Source organism: Tiliqua scincoides, chromosome 1, assembly GCF_035046505.1.
Source record: "Tiliqua scincoides isolate rTilSci1 chromosome 1, rTilSci1.hap2, whole genome shotgun sequence".
NCBI lineage: Eukaryota > Metazoa > Chordata > Lepidosauria > Squamata > Scincidae > Tiliqua > Tiliqua scincoides.
Window position 1 is genome coordinate 72,851,307 of NC_089821.1, and position 15,732 is coordinate 72,867,038.

Below are 15,732 nucleotides of genomic sequence, written 5' to 3' on the forward strand. Positions count from 1 at the left end.
ACTTCCGGTCTGAGGGAAGGGCGGTTGGGGAGGGAAGGCGCGCGCTGCGCGCATGCGCTCTTCCGAGTAGGGGGGCTGTTCGTGCGAGACATTCGCATGCGCACTACGCGGGTGGCTCTCGCAGCCTGGACTGCGCGCGGCGGTTAAGGAGGCCTTCCTGTTGCTGTGGTGACTGACTGAGGGGTGTCGACTCGGGGTCTGCAGCCCCCAGCCACGTCCTTGGATGTAGCCTCGTCAGTCACCCGCTCAGGCTGCTGCTCCTGCTGTGGTGGAGCCCTATACGTGCTTAATCGGGGGTGTCGGATGCGTTTCCTACAGAGGGCCGAAGTTGTTCGTGGAGCCTACCGAGGGCCCCAGTGACAACATTAGGCATGAAGTGACGACATTAGGTGGGAAGTGACGTCAAAAGATGGGAAGTGATGTCATCAGCCCATTTCTGCCCAGCCCTCAGGTGTACAGGCTGCCCAGCAACCATAGGGTGCGGCGGCAGCCATTTCAGCACTGCTGCTCCTCTGGGCAGCTCAGGACTGGGCTGCCCAGTATGGTGGCGTAGCTGGAGGGGGGCGGAGCACTCAGTCTGGCAGGGAGGTGAGCGAGTGGCCCCCTCTTTGGAGCCATTCCCGGCTGGGGGGGGAAACAGAGCCATACGGGGGGAGGGGGGAGAGAGCCATACGGCTCTGTTTTGCCCTCCCAGCCAGGAATGGCTCTGAAGGGGGGGCCGCTCGCCCACCTCCTTGCCAGACTGAGTGCTCCACCCCCCTCCAGCTACACCACTGGCCCAGTAACTTCCTAGAAGCCCCATGAAACTGAGCAGACATGCAGGGATTGCGCTGAGAGAGTGCATGGGTTTAGAACTGTGAGGAGGTGGGGCTTGTGGATTTCATTAGGGGGCACACTACCTTTGCAACCGTAAGTTCACATAGCTGGATGTAAGTCTCATTAGCTACAATGGGCTTTCCTTCCATATATAAGTGGCCTGCGTAGTACTCAAAGGGAGTATCTTAACACTCCAATATATCTACCCACATACAGCCCCATAGCCCACCCCATATACTTAAAAAAACCAGGATATACCCACAAAAGCAAAACCTGGCAGAGAGGGATACTGCAGAATGGTGTGCTGCAGAGTGAAGTCACCTCTGTGCTAAGCAAACACATTCTCCCTCCTAAGCAAACAGGTGGGGGCACTTTTCCCCTGCTTGTACATCGCCATGCTTGTCCTGTGAGAAAAGCATTGTGTTTTTTTTTTACTATCATAGTTGGGTTAAAGGACTCATCTTGGCAACATTACAGTTAAAAACCACAGTTATTTACAGTGAAGAGGATGGGGTGGGGCGGAGTGGGTACACCTGGGTGTGAATTTTAGTAGCTGGATCAACAACATCCTGAGATCTCAACAGGGGCCAAACACCCCATTCAGATCTTTTTCCCATTACTAGAGGTGTTTGAAAATGGGATTATTTATTTTACTGAGAAGGAAGGCCATTGTGTTCAGAAAGATTTAGGCCGTAATTCTATTTACCAAAAACAAACACCTCTACCAAATTGCCACCTTTGCCCAAAATAGGCTTAGGGCCCAATCCTATCAGGCCTGTGCTTGCCCGATGATGGTACTGACTGTTGCAAATGTGAGGCACACCTGTGATACTAACTGCTGGGCCGGTGCCGGTTCAGCACGAGCTTGCGCTGAACCAGCACCAGTCAAAGGCTGGTTGAACACCACTTGGACCTCCAGGCAAGCACCAGGCAGGCAGAACTGTGAGGCAGGGCAGGGGGGAGGGGAGGTGGGGAAGGCAGGGGAGGAGTAGGGCAGGAGGGGGCAGAGACAGTGGCAAGCCATCTTATCCCAATACCCCTCCTGGCCCAGGAGACTGACATGGGTCTCCTTGATTTTACATAAGAACAGCCCCAATAGATAAGGCCACAGACCCATCTAGTCCAGCTTCCTGTATCTCACAGCAGCCCACCAAACGCCCCAGGGAGCACACCAGATAACAAGAGACCTGCATCCTGGTGCCCTCCCTTGCATATGGCATTCTGACATAGCCCATTTCTAAAATCAGGAGGCTGCACATACACATTGTGGCTTGTAATGGATTTTTCCTCCAGAAATTTGTCCAATCCCCTTTTAAAGGCATCTAGGCCAGATGCCATCACCACATCCTGTGGCAATGTGTTTTGTGCCTGTTCAATAGTGGGCGCAGATCTGGGGAGACTCATTGGGGCCACCTGGGTTTTGCACGGGATAAGGGAGCATAAGCATAAGCTCCCTTACCCCAAGGGCACCTGGCATTGCTTCCCAGCCCCACTGGATGCAGCAGTCACCATTTTGGCGCCACTGCAGCCCTGGGCACTGGGAAGCATAGGATTGGACTGTTAATCATGCTGGTTTCAACTGAATCTCAAGATCACATCACACCTTACAGTTTTAATAAGTATGTGTTGCAGACCATGACTTTTAAAACACAACACAAATGTGTATTTTAAAAGTGCACCACACAAAACATATCTGCAAAGAATTATTGTCTCATTTACATGCCCTCTTACATTTTGCCACATTAGTTGATTTAATGGCAACTTGACACTTGAGGCCACAGTTATTTACACTGAAGAAGACTTGAGCGAAGGAGTTAGGAAAGATGTTGGTGCCATAATGTTTGAATTAGAGACACAACACTTTAAAACTAATGTGCGGAAGAAGTGTTTTGTTCTTGTGTTTTTCCACTAGGCCTACTTGAACAAAGTTTCCAGCTTGTAGTCTAGTAGCACATGACTGAACTCAAAACCTAGTTAGGTAGATTAGGACTGGCTGTAAGGAGAGATGGAATGATGCCTGTAGTCCAACCAAGGGTGTGTTATTTTTATTTTGTTTTGTTTAAAAGTCTGCCTCGTCACTGTCAGGGAAGAATATTTAGAATCTGGACCACTGGAATTAAGTACAGAGAATGGGAACAAAACTATAACTAAACTTGCCCCAATATTAACCTCTCCCCTGCTTGCGTAACTTGTGTTGAGTCGGTGGAGGCTGCTTTATGGCAGTTGTAAAGCAAACTCCACCAACAAGTCTTTTAGGCCCGTTGGCAGGGAGGCCGGAGTGATCTCCTGCATGCTGATGGGCACATAGAGACCCGCTGGAGCAGGTAAGCCTATGCAGGAGATTGGAGGGAGGTGAGGAGGGTCTTAAAAGGGGCGAAGAGTGGGTGAAACAGGGTGGTGATGAGGCAGAGAGGAGGGGTGATCAGGCCCAGGGGTCACAATTGATGGTGGTGGTGTGCGCCAAATCCCAACCCCCTTCCTGGGCCTGATCCGCCTTCTAGGGTCAGTGCAGACTTGAGCTAGCAATCAATCTGGTGCAGATCAAAGTTGACCCATAGCAGCTGCTAGGGTGTACACCAGGGCAAGGGGACAAATGTCCCTCCAGCAACTGAAAAGCCCCCACTGTTCAGAGCAACAGTAGCTGCTCTGAAGCCACTTGTGTCACCATGCAGGGATTTTGAAGTAGGATTGGGCTGTTTGCCTCTGGGAAAAACAATGGCAACATTTGCGTAACCTCAGTAAGAGCAGGATGCTTCCCCCTGTGCCCATACAAAATGATGAAAATTGTTTTGTTTTTTTTAAAACCGAACTTTGTTAATGCCTGAATTATTATTATTTTTAAGTCTGGAAGTCAGAAATGGGTGTTTTGCAGACTAATAGGAAGAGTATTATTTTGATTTCTTGCTCTTTTTTGCCCACTTATATTACCTAAGCAAATATTGTTCAACAAGTGAATAGTTTTGATATATAAAACAGCAGATTAAAGTTCTAAAAATGTAGATTTGGCTGCTTCTTTTGATGTAATAAGAGTGGCAATGCTTTTGTTGGAAGTTGTTTTAAGTGTCAAAGCCCTAATGAATTTTGCATCTGTTACCGGATCATTGCTTCCTGGACATTATGCTGGAATGTGTTCTATAAAGCTAGAGCCAAAATCCATCAGATCCCTGTGGTTAGGAGTTTCCATTTCAACCATGGAAACAGTTGGTTTCCAGAAAATAGTCTTTTCAAAATTGTTATGGCAATTTAATGACTGATCTGGTAAATTCTGTGCATTTGTATGTGTGATCTCAGTAGAAAAACACAGATTGTATCTGCCACTGAAGACAGCCAAAAAGATTATAATGCATATGGGGGCAGTTGTTTCTACCGCTGCAGCAACATCCGTGATTGCCATTTCTTTTTTGTGCCTGTCTACTCAGAAGTAAGCCCTATGGCATTCAATGGGACCTACTCCCAGTTAAATGTATATAGGATTGCAGACCTAGAGGCTTAAAAAGAAAGAAAGAGTTCAGGGAGAGGGGCCTATGGTCACACACCTACTGTTTTGGTTCTCAACAACTAGCCAATGGCAAGAGGCTATATGCATGATCTGCTTTCATATCATTAATTTGGTTTTTGGCACATTGCTGCAAACCACCCTCAACAGTGGTTGGGTACCAAGCTTCAAATTGAGCTCTTGTACATGTCTGGCTTGGTATAGGCTGAAATGTCTGGAAGTCAGTTTAAACAAGTCTTTTTCCACAACAACAGTGTACTGAAATTGTCATAATAAATCTAATGCTGTGATGTGTGAATCTGAGCCGGAAGTATCCTCTATTCTTTGACCCAGAAGGGCATGATATATATTCAGTGAGTTCTTCTAAGCTAGTGGTTCCAAAACCTTTTAGCATCAGGTCTCACTTTTTTAAATGACATTTTATCAGGACCCATTCAGGTTAACCAGCCTTTAAGAATGGAGATATAGAAAGAAATAATATCTATTTATAAGTAATAATAACCAGAAAAAGAAACCAGAAAATAATATTTCTTATAATAATAAGTAATATTTTCTGGTTTCTTTTTCTGGTTATTATGACAAACTTTATTATTCTCAAACATTTATCTCCCTATATTTACACATGCTTGGAAATGGCAGGAGCTCAGCTCCTTGCAGGGAAATTAGCAGCTACTCTGTATGATTTCTGAATAGCCTCAGGGCTTGAGGCAATTACTTATCTGATCTTCCTATCACCCATTGGCAACCCACCAAAAATCAGGTCATGATCCAGCTGTGGGTTCCAACCCACAGTTTGGGAACAACTGTTAAGCCTTGGAGGATTTGTAACTGCATCCTAACACCCAAATGGGGGTAGATGAGTTGCAGTAAAACCCACAAAATCTTACAGCACCTTAAAGATGAAATGTTTTATTTCAGCATAAGCTTTTGTGGGATATGATACACTTACATTTATATACAGTCATTGTAAGTCTCACTGAATTCTGCATGTCCTTCTTCTGGGTAAGAATGCTTTAGGTTGCAGCCTTGAAACATTTAGCAGCATGAGGCCTTTTGGTGGCACTCTATTGATCTGAGTTGTAGAATACAGATCTTATGGCTGATCTAGCTTTGAACCCCTTTGTAATCTTATCAATTGTCCCATAGTTTGCTTTTGTTCTTGCCAAATTCTCTTAAATTGAAGCACTGCTTTTTTATTGGAAGTTCCCCAAATACTGTTACTGGAATGTTGTTGGTTCTATAAAACTAAAATCAAAAAGATAAGCTATGTAAATGCTGAACTAGATCAAACGAGAGTTTCCTACAAGGGCTGCTCCCCAATTCATTATGATAAGGAAGATAAAGCTCAGCAAATCAATTAAGATTCTAATGTACCAAGAGAGCAATGCAAAAGAAAAAAAATCAAATATACTATTAAAATTTAAAATATCATAGGAAGGAGTGTTTTAATTAATTTCCTTTCAAGTAGAAATGTGATGTGAGTGTATGAAGACGTGGCCTGGTTGTGTTACCTTTTTTCATATCATGAAACCATGAGATCAGCAGCAGTTGGATATTTGGGGTGATATGTATGTCTTAGGATAAGTTTAAAGTATTAGAATAACACAGTTAAAGTTTAATTGCCTTACAGCACTATCCTGTGCAAGTCTGTTCAAAAATGTCCCACTGAGGTCCCAACAGCATTCACTCCTAGGTAAGTGCGGGCACAACTTTTGGGCCAGAAGCAGCACAACCTGAGGCAAGGGGAAAACTTTCCCCTTACCCCGTGTCACACTGCACTGGCCCCAATGGATCTACATGGATCTGAGCCATCTCAGGAGGTGGCACAGATCTGAGTAGAACAGAGCAGCCAGAGGCTGTTCCGTGCCACCCAGGAATTGGGTCAGGATCTGGCTAACCGCTGGATCTTGGCCTTACCTCCCATTCCCCACCAGCCCCCAGGAACACCTGCCATTCACCCTCCCCCAGCCCCAAAACACTTCCTCTCCACTCCTTCTGCCCTCCCCATGCCTCCCCCAGACCCCTCTATTGGCCAAGCTCAACCAATGCAAACTTACCCCGCTGGCCCTGGATACAGTGCTGGGAAACCAGCGCAACTTCTTGCGCTGGCCTCCCTGACTCTAAAGTCAACGCAAATGTGCCTTATGGCACATTTGCAACACCCCCAGGTCAGCACAAGTGACTTGTGTCGGCTTAACCCGGGGATTAGTATTGTGCTGCACATATAGGATTGTAGCCTTAAGTGGACATTTGCAACAATGGGGCTGAGAGACCATCTCTCTTTTCTTAGGAAGAAGTAATCTAGTCTATTGCCCAGCGCTGTGGCAAGTTTATCCCTAAACCATTCCTGACAGATGATTTTTTACATAGTTTCAGAGCGGGTAAATCAGATCCACTAAATGTTCCTCCTCTTTATTTATCACAAACTATTTGTCATAGGTATTCCCATCTACCCTGCTATAATTATTTTTCTTTGGAAAACAGGATATGTTGTGATTGTACATAGCATGCCTGTTTTATGAGGCATGACCATGCTACAGTCTACTGCTATTGAATATTGGTTTAGCCCAACTTGGTGTATGTCCCTTGTTGTTCAGAACATAAAAGAAATACCAAAAAAGTCCTGCCTGCTTGGAGGACTTTGATTGTAAAGTTAGATGGACAACACAGAGATAGGGGAGATATTAAGGGAAGACAGTGAGAAGGATGGATGGGACAAGGGAGAAGCATGTAGTAGTGGAAGGGGCTGTGAGAACAGGTTAGGTCCTGTTCAGATATTTTCTTATGGAGCATGTGAAGCTAATATTTCAAGGTAGGTGATTATTTTTCTTTTTTTGAGTCACACTATTGAGTATTTGTTCTCTCACTTGCAGGTCTCTCAGCCCACCGGAGATAGAGCTGTACAGCAAAATTTTCTCCATGAATGATGTCTGCTGGGTGAAGATTGAATCTAAGATTGAATCTAAGTCTGCTGGGTGAAGATTGAAACTAAGATTCCTTTGTTGGTGGAGCACAACTACACCAATAGAAAAAAACACCAGTTATGTCTGCATATTAATACTTTAGCATTGGTGGCACACTTGTGCCAGCAGAATCCTTACACCAGCATGACATCACTAGCATAAGGCACAAAAATGGGGTGGGTGTGGGGATGGAGAAATGGCATGGGTGGCCCAATTCTAAAGGCAGTACGGCCACCAGGTGCAGCAGTGCCAAAGCAGCTATTGTTGCATCCTGCAGCCCTGCAGCAGCCACTGGAAGTCTCCTCGGGGGGAAAGGATGAAACCCCCCCTTTGTCTGAGGGAAGCTCCAAGCCCCACAATGGGGCTTCTCAAGTCTGTGCTGGCTATCTCTCTCTCTCTCTCTCTCTCTCTCTCTCTCTCTCTCTCTCTGGCTGTACAAACCAAGCTGTAGGGAGAGGCAAGGAAATGCATGCAGGGAAGAGCTTTCTCAGAGAGCAATTTCCATATCAAAGTAAGCAAGAGAGAAATGCCAAACTTGCAGGCCAAAGCATGGACAAAAATGCATTCATTTGATTTTGAGTCTGCGTATTGCAGCTTGCCTGGTCAACTTTCCAGTAAATGCATTCTGCTGACTACATCGGGTAAAAAATAGTCCCTGATTGTCAGGATACTGACTTATGCCGTGAAGCTGTTGTACATATCTTGCACTATCTTGTATTGCAATAAAAGAGAGATAAATATATTGAAAATGGGTTGCATCCAGACTTGATTTGGATCCAGAGATGTACTTGAATATGTCCAGTCAGTTCTTCCTCTTGAGTGAGTGATCTACAAACTATTTTTCAAAGACGTTTCAAATAGGCCAAACTACAGGTTACTTGCAGACATGTATAACTTACTTAAAAGTCCCCACTGAGAGGAAAAGTCACTTCCAGAGGGAGCAATTGGGAGAGAACAGGTGCATGGGAAGGGACAACCTGTTCTCTGCTGCTGTTTTCCCATCCCAAGTCACTCCTTAAGTAGCTTTCCCCCTGTGTTTCTTTTTTTTTTTTATAATGTGTGTTTGTTTGGGTCACTTGCCCTCTTTCAGCCCCAAATTCCTAGCTCTAGTCAACTAAGGCTAGCACCTGTATGCTGCTCTGCCACTCAGGATCTTCCCTAGTACTGTGTGTGACAATAGTACATAGACACAAAACACTAGTTGCAGTTTTCTTAAGGAGCATTGGGAGGTTACTTGAGATGATAAATGTAATTACCGGCACAAATTTTCATGCTGGAGTCAAAAGTACTGATCAGAGCAATGGAAGAATTTTATTCTGATATTCCAAGTTAGGGAAGTGAGCTGTCCATTGTACTGCTGCTTCTTTACTTATAGTGGCCATCTTAAGAGATATCCACAGCCTGAAAAGAAAGCACAGAAGAAATTGAGCATATTTCTTGACTTCAAAACTGTGAAGCATGGACAATGTGTGCCCCACATTTTTACCTGTGTGCATATATATTTGAAGGTTGCCTTTTGATCTTCTAGAGCTGTGCCACCCGGATCTTTAGCATGACAAAGTATGCCAGGTTTAGAACTGGCTGAGACTAGTTCTGACTTTGGGGTAACCAGATACTGAGATGGAATTTGTTGATGGTTCAGGAGACTGGAATGCAAAGAAGTCACACCTGAGTTTGCATGGCTGGTTTTATGGGCTTTAAAAACAAACAAAAAAACACACTTGACAAAGGGGGCTGGCATTGTTCCCATCCGATACTATTTTGGCAAGTAGTTTTAAAGCACTCTGCTTACCTGTCTGTTTTCACTTCCTTGTCCTGGAATTCAGAACAGAGGTGCTCACAAAACTTGGATTTGCAAATAAAACTTTGAGAGTTTTCATTCACAATTCTGGATGCATGTGAAAGGTTCATTACATTTGGAGCCTCAAGCTGGATTTGAAAGGATACAAACAATGTTATCTGTGTATAATTTTACATTCCTTTGTGTGGGTGATTCTGATGTAGTGATTGTAAAATAAAAATCTTCATTACCCCATCTATAGAAATATTTCACAAGAACACATTTCCAACTTTACATGCTTAGAATAGAAACTCCAATACATAATAAAAAGTTTCAGTTTCCCCCAAATTTGCTAAAATAAACTATTCAGTTGAACTGTCAGTGAGTCAGTGTATACATCCTGGTTATTTCCAGGACTTTAGTCAACCATTTTGTAATTAGTGGCGTAAAGGTTAGTTTTCAATACTGAGTTCTAACAATTCTGAATTGGTTACAACCAGAAAGTTTTGCAATAAATTTACAATCCTTTGATTATCCCAAACTTTTAGAAGTTAGGAGTTTCGATTTTGACACCTGTCCCATTATTTGGAATATAACCCCAATTGAAACATAATAATTTGAACATATGGACAGATCTACCATGTGTGGAAGAAATAAGCGTGATCATGCTGACATTTTCAACACTTAAAACAGACCTGATTTTAACATAACTATGCAGATGTAATATGTCAGCAAAAAAAAACAAAAAACATTTTATACTAAATGAGAGTGCTTTTTCTATAAAGTAAGAGCTAAATGAAAACTGTGGGTCACATTAGATATCTTTCCCTGATCTGACCCATACTTGCATAGGTCTCTATACATTTGACTATATGTGGTGCCAACAGCAGTGTCTGTTCTGAGGAGGCAAAGGATTTAAAGCAAACCACCACCACCCACTGCAGTTCTGATTCCCTCCCCCAATGGCTACTGTTTCCACGTAAAAAAAAAAAACCCACTAAAGGGCCAATGCCATGGTTAATGTCATTTGCCATTGCCATCAATGGCCATTTCCAGAAGCTGGGGGGCTACTGCTCTGCCCTGTGGCAGTTTTGCTATGTTGTGCCAAAGTGCACTGTTTTGTTACCTGTGCTGTTTAATATCTACATGAAACTACTTCATTAAGGGCACAATCCTAACGGTGCCCTGGGCTGGTGCAAGTTTTTTTGCCACCCGGGAGGGTCACAAACATGCCATAAACATGTTTCCAGTTTAGGATTGCACTGAAAGTTAACCTATTGTTTGTAACAATTTGCCCAAACAAGAGACTATCTCTTATTTTATTTTGTCCTCTGAATTGCATTAGAGAGAATCTGTCCTATATTTCTTCTCTTTTATAGGGCGCAATCCTAACCCATTTTCCCGCACTGACATAAGGTCAATGCAACTTCGAGGTAAGGGAACAAACACTGCCATACCTTGAGGAGGCCTCCATAACTGCCCCCCAACTGCAGGATGCAACACATGTGCCACTGGCACAGCTATGCCAGTGCTGGAAAGTTGGTTAGGATTGTGCCCATACTTTATTAATTATAAATATTGCCAGTTAACCTCGCATGGTAAAGTGATCCAGGTGATAGATGGATTCATAGTTGGTTGTGCAACCGTATAAAAAGAGTGCTCATCAGTGGCTTCTCATTGTTCTGAAGGACAGTTCCTAGTGGAGTACTCTCAGGCTTTGTCCTGGGTCAAGTTCTCTTCAGTGACCTAGATGAAAGGATAAAAAGAATCCTTATCAAATTGCAGGTATACTAAACTGGCAGGAATGGCTAACACCATAGACAAATTCAGGAGGACCTTGATAGAATGGAATACTGGAATGAAACTAACAAAATGAAATTCAAAGGAGACAAATGCACTTGGGCAAAAAAAAAAAAAAAATACAGATATAGAATGGGCAATATCTGGCTTGGCAGTACAACCTGTGAAAGGAATCTCAGTGTTGCAGTTGATCAGAAGTGGTATATAAGTCCCCAGTGTAATGTCACTGCAAAGAAGGCTAATGCAATTTTAGGTTATATCCGTAGAACCTTGCGTCCAAGTAATTAATGAGAAGTAGTTGCTCCACTTTATTTTGCACTGGTCAGACCTCAACTAGAGTACTGTGTCCAGTTCTGAGCACCACTCTTTAAGAAAGTACAGCTAAACTGGAGCAGAGGGTGGTCAGGGGCCTGGAAATCAAGTCTTTTGAGGAAAGATTGAGGGAATGGGCAGTTCAACCCTGAGCTTCCCAGCACTCACTGGAGCAGGGGTGCCAAAGCAGCTACTACTGTATCCAGTGGGTGCTGGGAAGCAGCCGGAGGTCTCCTTGGGGGAAGGGGACTTTCTGCAATGGGGCTTCTCAAGTCTACACCAGCTATTTTGCGGGCACAGACTTGAGAAACTCTGTGTTGGGCCTTCTGGCTCTGCTGATCCCACCCTCCTCCCACCCCATTTCCTCCCTTACTCTGCCCTTGCCTTTCCACACTCCCCCTGCCCCCCAGAGGCTGCACTGCAGCTGGGCAGTCACGTTTACCCCCGGCAGCAGCACATCCGCCTTCTGCCAGCACTGAGCCTGGCTCCTGACTGGTCAGGTCCAGTGCTGGTGTTCCCTACTCTGATGATGCTGTAAACAGCAGGTTTATGGCATCCAGCACCAGCACTAGGTCTGAGTGTCAGCACTGGGCCTTTTTAGGATTGGGCCCTCAGTATGATTAGCCTGGAGAAAGCTGGGAGTGGGGGGCTGGACATGATAGCACTCTTCAAATATCTGAAGAGCTGGAAGAGGACAAAGGCTTATTCTTTGCTGCCACAGAGAGTAGATCCAATGGGCTTAAGCTTCAGGAAGGGAGATTTCTGTTGGATGGCAGGAAGAAATTCTTAATGGTAAGAGCAGGTTGACAATGGAACCAATTACCAGTGGAAGTGATGGGTTCTCCTTGCTGGAGGTGTTCCAGCAGAGGTTTGACAGGCACCTTTTGGAGATGCTCTAGAGTATTTCCTGCCTCAAGCATAGGGTTGGACTAGATGACCTTGAAGGCCCCTTCTATGATTCTATGAAATATCCATGTGGAAATCTTTTTTATTCCTGCTATTATCAATGTACACAAGCTTTTTATATACAGTATTTTCAATGGATACTTTTATGATGTAATATTGCATAAATTAACAATTATTAAAAAAAAATTAGAATCAACACTCAGTATCTGTTCGCAGAATGATTTAATTCAGATTCCTAGCAGACAAAAGCAGTGTGCTATTTGTTAGCAGACAGGACCAGATATTCCAGTCTTATTGTGTTGCATTTTATTGGGCATTTTTATATGAGCCAAGATTCACTCTGATCCATGAGAAAACAGACCTGTGGTTCTGCCTGTCACCAGGACATCAACTGCATACAGAACAGCAGCATTCTTGAAAGGAGGGAGACACCCCCAGAGCTAACAGGAGGGGCTAGGACAATATTTATGTTCTGTGCTTGTGTGTGTGTTTTTAACAGTCACAGAAAAACCAAGTTTAATGTGAGGCCTCCACCCAGGAACCAAAGGTTTCTCTGCAAACCAAGCAGGGACATCCATAGTAACCTCCTCTCTCAGCCTCTTCCAGTAATGTGATGGGCACCTCATCCTGGAAGAGCTGCTCTCCTGTGATGTTAATTTTAAATGACAGACAGTCCAATCCTGAGCTACTTAGTGTGTGGGGCTGCAGCAGCGCCGAAAATGGCTGCCGCCACATCCAGCACACTCCAGGCAGCTGTCAGCGGCTCCTCAGGAGAAGGGGACTTGCATCCCCTCCCCCTAGGTAAAGCGAGTAGCCCCACAATGGGGCTACTCGATTCTATAGCGACCTAAAGGTTGGCATAGTTGGCAAGAGCCTCTGTGTCAGGCGGTGAGCCCAACATGGAGGCTCTGGATCTGGTGGAGCAAAGCTCCATTGGTCCCGCCTCGCTCCCACCCTGCTCCCTTCCCCCAGCATGCCTCCTCCTCACCCTCTCCCTGCCCTCCCTTGCCTCCCCTCTCCCTGGAAGCCTCCTCCCCACCTCCCCCCACACCTCCACCTATCTCTTCGCTGTTTGGCAGTTCGTGCGACTGCTGAGTGGCGGAGCTCCGGTGCTCACCTGCTGCTAGCCCAGCGTCGGCCAGCACTGGGCTAGCACTTTTGGAGCACCAGCACTAGGGTCCACAAATGTGTCTTACAGCACATTTGCAACAGTGCGTGCCAACAGTGAGCTGGCACACCAAGCTCAGGATTGGGCTCAGGGTTGGGTCTGGTTAGCAAGCTCTTCTTGTTGCATGTTTCAGTTGCAGGAAAACAGGACTACTGAAAGGATTTGTGGCCTGTTGTCGAAAATCTGAACTAATGTACTTGTCATTTGGAAATGAGCTGATGTCAATTTATCACCTATATTTAAATGCAAGGTTTTTTTTTGTCAACGCACTTGACACAATGTCTACTCAAAAGTTCTACTCAACTTTTGTCTACTCAAAAGTTCTATTGTATTCAATGGGTTTTACTCACAGGAAAGTGTGGATAGGATTACAGCTTAGGTATTCTCATTGATTTGCTTTCAGCTGCCTTATATCCTTCCAAACATCATCAGTTCAGGCTGTGGCATAGCTAAGAGGTGCAGAGGGTAGCAACTGCACCAAGTAACAAGCTTCAGGGGAGAAACAACCTGAGCTTGACACTAGTGGCCAAAATTGTGAAAACTTTTGATTGTTATTATGATACAGCAGGGAACCCATTAGGTAACATGGGCAGGAGCCTGGTGAGAGGCAGCAGAGCAAGGGAACAGCAAGCTGCTGAGGGGACAAGGTGGATTTTCCCCCATTTTCACTTTTTTAGAAGCTCGGGCGTGATGTCACTTCTGGGGCATCATTTTGAGCTTGGCACCAGGCTACTGCACCACTGAATTCAGGACTTGTGTTCCAACAAGGTCCAGAATCAATATGCACAACTTATTAGCATTTCCAGCTAAACCACTACAGCACTGTTCCTTAAGAAGCATGTTCTAGAATTCCCACAAGAGAATGAATGCATTAGCCAAACCAGCTTCTCTTTCCCATGGTCCTCCAATTCCATCCTATCAATGTCCACACTGCGCACATCCCATCCCCGTCCTCTATGAAAACATACACTCAAGAATAACTGCCGCACAGCTATTTAAAGCACAGGAACACCCAAACTTTTCTAGTATTGTCTCCTTGTAGCGTGGCTCCACTGTGGCCTAAGTGTTGCCAAATATCATTTTTATTTCCTGCTTTAACAGCTGTGCAAAATGGGAAATTGGGAAGATGAAGGTGCAGCTCATTGCTGCATGTTTTGAGAAAGCTGCACTCCTTGCAGCTGTGAAACAGCTGTTAAAAGCTTGCATGCATAGCCATGTTTCATTGGGTGAGGCACAGCCCAGTCCTATGCATGCCTACTTAGAAATAAGTCCCATTGTGTTCAATGGGGCCTACTCCCAGAAAAGTGTGAATAGGATTTCCCTCCCAAGGATCTAATAGTTCTAGTATTAACAAACCTTTTGATCCAGCACTGAGCCCTGGCCCACAAAGGCAGCAGGAGGAGGTGATAAAATGCTGAGGCACAGACTGCAGGAGGAAGATCACACTTTTGAATGACACCCACATGGGGTCACATTATGACTTTTGTGGGCCCTAGGCATTTTTGTGGGTCCTAGGGTACAATCCTGAGAACAACTTGCGCCGGCCCTTGCGCCCGGCCCAGGAGGCTTGCAAAGGTGCCAGAAAGCACATTTGTGCCTCCTTGAGAGTAAGCAGTGTCGGCGCACAGAGGTGCGCCGGCCTGCAGAGACTGACACAAGCCTCCGCTCCAGCTTCCTTGGCGAGGCTTGCGTTGGCCCAGCTGGATGCAAGCCTCTGGGGTGGGCAGGAAGGAGGCGGGAGGGAGGCGTTCCTGGGCAGGGGGAGGGTCGGCGGGGAGTGGAAGGCAGGGCTGGAATCCAGCAGTTATGCTGGATCCCAACCCCCGTTCCCAGGGAGTTTGGAGTGGCTTCAAGCCACTCCACTCTCCTTGGACTTGTGCCACCTCAGGAGGTGGCGCAAGTCTGAGGTTACCCATTGGGGCCAGGGCACCTTACCCAGGGGTAAGAAGGAAAGTTTCCCCTTGCCTCTGGCTGAGCCGCTTTGGGCCCCTATCCTGTGCTGGATACAACACAAGGCTCTTGGCTTGCCTGTGCTAGCGCAGGATAGGATTGCACCCCTAGGCACTTTTAATATTAATATTAAAAATTATTTTTGATATAACTTTAAATACGTCAACTTTTTTTTACTATTTTAATTAAACTTTTTCATGGGCCCTAACAGTTTCATCTTTTTCTAATGTGAGAAAAAAATCAAAACATTTTCGTTAACCCTAAAAGTTTGTTTTTTCCTTCTAATTTTAAAAGCAATTAAAACATTTTCATGGTCCCCCAAAACTATCAAAGGTCCTGTGCAGTGTGCCTAATGGATAATCAGCCCTACTTCCACATTAAACAGTGTCCAGGGATCAAACTTGATCCGTAGCAGTGAAAATTCTCTGAATCCTGTCTGCAAGACCACCAGCGACAATCACAGAGGTGAACAGGACTTCTTTCCTGCTCCTTGAGAGCCTGGTACCCTGTCTTTCAGAATGGTGACATCCCAAGTAATCTA

General features: G+C 45.2%; 1 long non-coding RNA gene across 1 annotated transcript; it reads left to right on the forward strand.

Moving 5' to 3' along the window:
• Positions 1 to 123: 123 nt before the first annotated feature.
• On the forward strand, positions 124 to 8,024 carry LOC136636216 (uncharacterized). The gene is made up of 2 exons (XR_010793507.1): positions 124 to 389; positions 7,186 to 8,024. It is a non-coding gene; the product is annotated as an uncharacterized lncRNA (long non-coding RNA).
• Positions 8,025 to 15,732: the final 7,708 nt, after the last annotated feature.